Consider the following 7,199-nt stretch of genomic DNA (forward strand, 5'->3'; position numbering starts at 1 on the left):
ATTGGCACCCAAAGGGGATGCTCCCTGTGGAGGTGGAGGATCAACCAGTTGAGCCAATGCACCAGCCTCAACATTTGTATCATTTTTAAGAGAAACCCCAAGGCTGGTCATTGTGACCCAGAGGGTCATGTTGGGGCTTCTGCCACCTGCATCTCATTTTGGAATGCCTGGTTTGGGCTCAGGCTGTCCTTTGATCCAGCTCTCTACTAATGCATATCCTGGAAAACAGTAGGAAATGGCCCAACAACTTGGGTTCCTGTGACCCATGTAGGAATGTGTGTTGACCGCATGCGACAGACTCTAAGCCATCACTGCCTCCCTCTGCCCACCCTGTCTTGGAGACAAGTTTTGAGAGAGAGAGAAAAATCTGTGTCCAGGTAGCAGAGGCAGTGAATTAACCAGAGGCAGAGAAGCAAGGCAACTGAGGCACCGTGATCCCAGCCTCGGCCTAGAACTTAGGTTGCTCTGGCAGCCCGTTAGTCCCTAGGTGAAGCAGGGGAGTTGGGCTTCCACATTCCCACGCCCATCCTTATTTGGGCCTTTCTGCTCTATGTACACGCAGATACAACGGCTCTAGTAGCAGACAACCCACAGGAGACAAGCTTCAGGTGCCAGCCTAGACACTGGAAAGCAAGCAGAGAAAAGTCTGTGGAGGAAAGGCACAGAAAGGGAAAGATGTGAGGATTAACCATGTCCCCTGCACCTAATTTCCCAAGTTCCCTTAACTGGCACCAGCCTTGAGACCCAGCGTGGGCCAAAATGAGTGAAGCCCACAGAGGATGGGGCAGAGTCGCTCAGTCCTGGAGAAGAGCCCAGCTCCAGATGCCTGAACTTGCTGAGTCGTCTTACATGAAGACACAGGGAAAGCCCAGGGGACCGCCGGGAGGTCACTCGATCCCTGGCTCATACTTGTCAAGATTGTTTACACGTTTGGGGAAATAGGTTGTTTATCAAAACAACTATTAGGTATTCTATTATTTTCTCAGCTATTACATGAAATTTTTCTTTAAAAAGATTACTTTTATTTGAAAAGCAGAGTTACACAGAGAGAGGAGAGATCTTTTATCCTCTGATTCATTCCCCAAATGGCCAAGATAGCTGGGACTGGGCCAGTCTGAAGCTAGGAGTCTGGAGTTTCTTCTGGATCTCCTACATGAATTCAGGGGTCCAAGTAATCGGGCCATTCTCTGCTGCTTTCCCAGGCCACTAACAGCAAGGAGTTGGATCAGAGGTGGAGCATCTGGAATTGGCACCCACATGGGAGGCAGGCACCACAGGGAACGGTTAGCCTGCTATGCCACAGTGGCAGCCCATTATGGGAATTGTTAATTGTGCAAGGCTTGAGTTGGAACGAACAGGAGTATCATTAACTCAAGTAATTGAGATAATTTATCGTAGGAACCAGGACAGACAGGGTTCTCGAAGGACTGGTCCGCTTGTAACCTTCTCTATTCTCCATTTCTCTGGCCCAGGTCCCACCTGGGTGTCAGGTCAGCCAGGGTGTCTCGGTTTCTTCCCAGCTTTTCTTCCCAGGGCTGGATATCCACAAGTGCTTCTCACAGGGCCTATTTCAGGCTGGCCAGGGAAGGGCTGACCTATGTCATGGTGATCTGCCATAGCCAGGTGGCTTAAGGAGGAGTGTCCCACAGGCACAGGCATTGCTTGGAGGGCGTGTCTGTTGGGGCTGAACGGACACTGTCATTCATGATTGGGAGTATGGTGGGAATGTAGGGGCTCCTCCATCTGCTCCAAGGCCCCAACAGAAAAGGGAATAGAGGCAAGCATGCGAGCTGCACTGCCGTTGCAGGAATATGTGCTGATGGGAAAATGCGTGTCTGCAACCTGTTGGCCGTTCTGTGGCCTGGGTAACTGGCGGGGTGGGAGCCTTTGTCTCCCCTGGAATCCTCTGGGTCTACGTTCCTCTGAAGTCACCTGGCCTTACAAGGTCCCCAAGTGGTGCCCTTTTGGGATGTGGCCCCAAGCAGGGGAAAAGCAGCTAAGTCCCAACACTTTGGCCCTTACTCATTTTCCTCTGTGTGTGTGCTGAGCGCTGGTGGTTGTCTCGCTGTAGGCCCAGCAGTGCCTGGCTTTGAGGGATTATCTTGACGGCTGTGGGAAAATAAGCCCCTATGGGAACTCCCTGGAGAGCCAGGACAGATGACGTGTTCCCCTGTGGGGGTCTGCATGCCCTTGAGTGGCTCCATCCATCCGGATGTGGTCCATGGGGAATGATGGTTCTTGTACAGCAGAGGATGAAAGGGAAGACAGCAGATGCTATATGAGAGAAAGGAGGGGCTGCAGTGGGCCTCATGTTTAAGGGGCTGTGGATGTTTAGGGAGCAGGGAAGACCTAATTAGCCTTCGGGGGTGTCCTCCATCAGCTCCTGGTCTCAATCCTGGCAAAACATCATTTATGGGTTGTCCATGGAGATCCTACTGCATGCTGGGTTGTTTAGGGAGGCCCTACTGTGTGCTGGCGACTATCTGTGGAGATCCTACTGTGTGCTGGCAAAAGCTTCCCCCTTTCCTGGCTGCTCCTATCATCCCTCCTCACTGATTCTCACATCTTCCTCTTACATTCAGGTTTTCACAAGGCTTGCAAAGCCTAGCAAGACTTTCACTTATCCAGGATTCAAGATCAGTTCTTTCTTAGGAACCCAATCGGCTCAGCAAGCGACTTCTGAAAACTCCAAGATCACAAAATCCCCAGAAGTAGGAGCCCAGTGGTGGAGTGTGGGGAGGATGTTAACCAAAAGGCTCTCAGTCCGGGCTACTCTGGCTTGTTGCCTGCGGTCTGGGGAGGTCAGACCTGGTCAGGTTTAGGAGGGTCCCTGCTCGATATGGCTCCGTCACCCTGCCCTCCGTGGTCAGCCCTGGGTAGGCACAGGCATGACTGATCATCTTCTTCCAGGGAATTATGGCTGCTAATGGGCAGAGTCAATGTGTACTTCGCAAGGTGGGGGGGGAGGGCAAAATCAATTAATGGAAAGGCTTGACACGGCTGGGCCTGCTGACATCCGGAGGTGATAAGGGGCCTTGTGAGGCTGAACTAATAAGGAGATTGGAGGGAGAAGAAGGACAACAAACCCCCCAGATCAATTTCACGTACAATGGGCAGAGAAGGCAGAGCAAACAGAACTGCTGGGCACGCGCCTCTTTCCGTCTCAGTGAGCCCTGAGATAAGGGGCCTGCCAGGCGGCACGGGCCTTCGCCGCTGAGGCACCCAGCACGCAGCTGCTTTCCAGGCGGGAGCCAGGGGCAGAAGATAAGGCCCCTGGTTCAGTCACGTGCCCTGGTCTCCAACCCCAGCGCCTTAACTGAGCCCATCAGACGGCCCCCTGCACCTCACGTGCAAATGCTGGCAGCAGGTGCAGGGTCTCAGGGGGCTTTTCTCTGTCCTTGTGAACAAAGACCGTGGCTTCACAGTGGAGATCTTGTCAGTTTGGGACCTGCAGGGAGGATATGCAACTTAAAGGTTTTATTCTTAATTTTTATTTAACGGGCAGAACTCCAGAGAGAGAGGAGGATGACATACACACACGGAGATTTAAATATGCCATCTTTTGATTCACTCCCCAAATGACTGCAACAGACAGAGCTGGTCCAGGCTGAAGCCAGGAGCCAGGAGCTTCTTCCAGGTCTCCCATGTGGGTGCAGGCATCCACGCACGTGAGGTCAGGCTCACTGCTTTCCCAGGTGCATCAGCAGGTAGTGGGGTTGAAAACAGAGCAGCCTAGACTCAAACCAGCATCCAGAAGGAATTCTGGCATCATAGGTGGAGGCCTCGTCTGCCACAAAGGTGGACCAAATGTTTTTTCTTTTTGTTAATTATTTTTTAAAAAAAAACATGCTAGTTTACTCTTCAAATGGCCACAATGGCCAGAGCTGAGCCAGACTGAAGCCAGGAGCCAGGAACTCTATCCAGGTTGGCCATGATCTTCTTAGGAACCCACACCCTTGAGCTGTCTTTGCTGCCTTCCCAGGCACATTGACAAGAAACTAGAGGGGAAGTGGAGCAGCTGGAACTCCCCGACACTCCTATGTGGGATGCCAGCAGCATTGCATGTGGAGGCTGAACCTGCTGCCCCACAACTTGCCTTCCCTAAAAAGGAGTGGCACTTTTCTCCGACATGAACTTTCTCCTTGAGCCCACTAGGGGCAGAGTTAGCAGCAGGGCTGAGGTTGAAGTGAGGAGAGGGTTTCCCTTGCACTAGATGAAATTCAGGAGCCTTAAGTGGACTTCACTTGGAACAGATCCCTAGACACAGCCTGGGAGTGAGTGGTCCAGCCGGAGAGAAACCCCAGGATGCACCTGCAGGTGTGTGGGAGAGGGTAGGCGGCTGGGCCCAGCATTGGGAGGTGCTAGATAGCAGGTGGCTGCTGTGGGCGACTGTGGCAGGTGCTCCTGGGGACACTTCAGGGCTGTCCCACGGAGTGGCAGGGGCGTGGGCATGTTGCCTTCGGCCCTCATAAGAGGAAGTGCCCACCTGCAGTGCCAGCCCACCCTGCCCAGGGAAAGCCTTCAGCTGAAGAGTGGTGTGGATGGAACTGTCCACAGAAGCTGCCCATCACCTCCTGGTTCCCCGTCCCTCTTATGGGTCCCTGGGGTTTGTAAGCCCAGCTGGGCAACTGCTCACCTGTCAGTCTTCATGGCATGACTTGGGTGGGAGGCCCTGCACAGCTCTCCTGATGGCTACTGGCCTTGAATTGATTGTTAGAGAATGCACTGGATACTCATGCAGACAAGGGCCTCTGTGTTGTCTCCCCTCTTCATACTATGGAGGAACCCTGAGCTGCGGGGGGTGTTGGGGCTATGCAGCCAGAAGTGGAGGGGATGGTAGTGACCAGGACTGTGTGAAGGCAGAGGAAGGAGCCTCCTTAGGGCTCAGAGTGAGCCAAGCACCAGAAAACATGGGTAATGGAGTTGGGGTGGCCACGGCAGGTTGGCCACCTGTGTGTCTAGGCGGATCCATGAACCAAGGTGGCAGCATGTTCATAGACCTGTGTGAAATGATGCCACTTCTCCCCATTGGTTTAGAATGAGGGCAGAGAAGAGGGACTCCCGACTTTGCTTGCTGCTTCTGTGCCTCATGGGAAAATTCTGTGCCCTCTGGCAGCTTGGTAGGCACTCAAATCAGTGTGTTGACACCAGTTCAGTGGACCAATCCCAAGTGACACTGAGGGAAAGATGTCACACCCTGGGCCAGGTCCCCGAAGTCAGGGTTGACCGAGAATGGCTGTGACACCTGGCCCACCCAGCAGATGAGCTCGGGAGCTCTTGGAGAGGAGAAGCTGAGGCCCACCTAAAGCCTGGAACTGTCCACAGAAGCTGTGGAGGACAGAAGTGAGGACTGCCTGCCGTGGGTGGCGCTGCCGCCCAGGTGGTCCCAGCAGCACTGGAGGGAGACTCACAGACTTGAAAATACCTGTTCTGAGGAGCCACTGTCTCCCTCCCACATGTATTTTTTAATTTATTTGAAAGACCAAGTTCGAGAGGGGGAGATACAAATACAAAGAGAATCTTCCACCTGCTTGTTCATGCCCCAAATGGCTGCAACAGTCAGGGATGGGCCAGGCCAAAGCCAGGAGCCAGGAGCTTCTTCCCCATCTCCCACGTGGGTGCAGGCGTCCAAGCACTGGGTCATCTTCCATTGCTTTCTCAGGTGCGTTAGTAGGATCGGAAGTGGAGCAGCTGGGACTTGAGCCAGCTCCCAGATGGGATGCGTGTATCCCACATGGAGGCTTAGCCGACTACACCACACACTGGACCCATCCCTCCCACATCTTACACATCCTTGTTCAGGTTCATCTCCCAATCTTCCCAGCCCATCTCTCTACGTCTCCTTGTCCTAAAGCCCTGACTGTGTGTCATGGACACTCCATTCTTTCTCCTTCCCTGGGCCCTGCAAAGCCTCTTCATGCTTCACTTCTCACATTTTCTTGCAATGCTGGACTTGGTCTCAGCCGTTTCCCTCTGTACCCTGCCTCTGCCCTTCCACCCTCACTCTCCTTGACTGTGCTGTATCCGTGACGGCTGCACCACCACCTCCTCCTTCACATAGACCCTTCTGTTGGTTTTTTTTGCTGTCCGACTCCCTAGCTAATGTGGAGGTCCCCAGAGGGCTGGCCCTATCTCTGCTCGGTCACCTGTAATGGCTGGGGACCCAATAGGGCAGATGGTCTAAGTCATGGCAGGCAGCAAACAGGTGAGTGTGCTGTGTTTGCGTTTAGAAAATGGCAAGGGGGTGGGTGGGTATCGTTCTGTGTTGATTCTCAACACACGACCCATTGCGTTTTTTTTTTTTAAGCAGGTGTGGGGGCGGGGGTGGGGAAGCTCCTATTTACTTATTCAATCACCTGTGTCATTCATTCCTGGAATCTGTTTTTATTGATTGGCTTTAACTTCACTAGGGACCTGCTGCGCCTTCATGCCTGGTCATTTCTGATTGGATGCCAGACTTTGCCAATTCTCCATGGTTGGATGCTGGGGTTTCCTTCTTTTAAAAGTATCTTTGAGTTTGATTTGGGGTCTCAGATGCCTGGCGAGTTCCTGGAGGCCTGCTTGGCAGCTGTGCAGCTGGGACCAGAGCTGTCCTCTCTGCTTCAAGGTCCCACCCTCCTCTAACTCCCTCTTCATGAGGTTTCTCCCCACTGGCTGCTGGGAACCTGACCCAGCCCAGGGTCATCCTGATAATGATTTCATCTGCTGCTCTTGTGGCTCTTTGTTGTCCTGGGTAATTTACTTCCGTGTATACACTGGTTAGTAATTAGCAGGAAGCTAGAGTAACCCACCCAGGATCTGCAGGACTCTCTCTTTTTCTTGCCTCTGCTCTCACACTCACACCTCTGGCACCCTGCCTCCCTGCCCTTGCTGGAATCCAGCTCCATCTCCTTGGCTCGGATGACTACTCCACTCTGCCCACTTGTCCAGTTCCCCTTCCTGAGCAGTCACCTGACACCTTTCTGCCTTCTGTCTCCTGGGCTTCCTGTCTCTTGGGGATCAGCATCCCATAACACCTGCCATCCAATGTCTGAAAGCCAGTTTTGCACTTTTGCTTGAGGTTACTGCTGTGCAAAGATGGAGCATGGAGCACGTGTCTGCCGCTCTGTCACCACTGTGTTGGCCTTGCTTTCCCAGGCATGGTCTGGACAGCATGCTGAAACGGGGTTGGGCTCCGGACTGAGAAAGTCTGGGCCTAG

Source organism: Ochotona curzoniae, unplaced genomic scaffold (genome assembly GCF_017591425.1).
Source record: "Ochotona curzoniae isolate NIBS_2020 unplaced genomic scaffold, NIBS_Ocur_1.0 contig_3819, whole genome shotgun sequence".
Classification (NCBI taxonomy): domain Eukaryota; kingdom Metazoa; phylum Chordata; class Mammalia; order Lagomorpha; family Ochotonidae; genus Ochotona; species Ochotona curzoniae.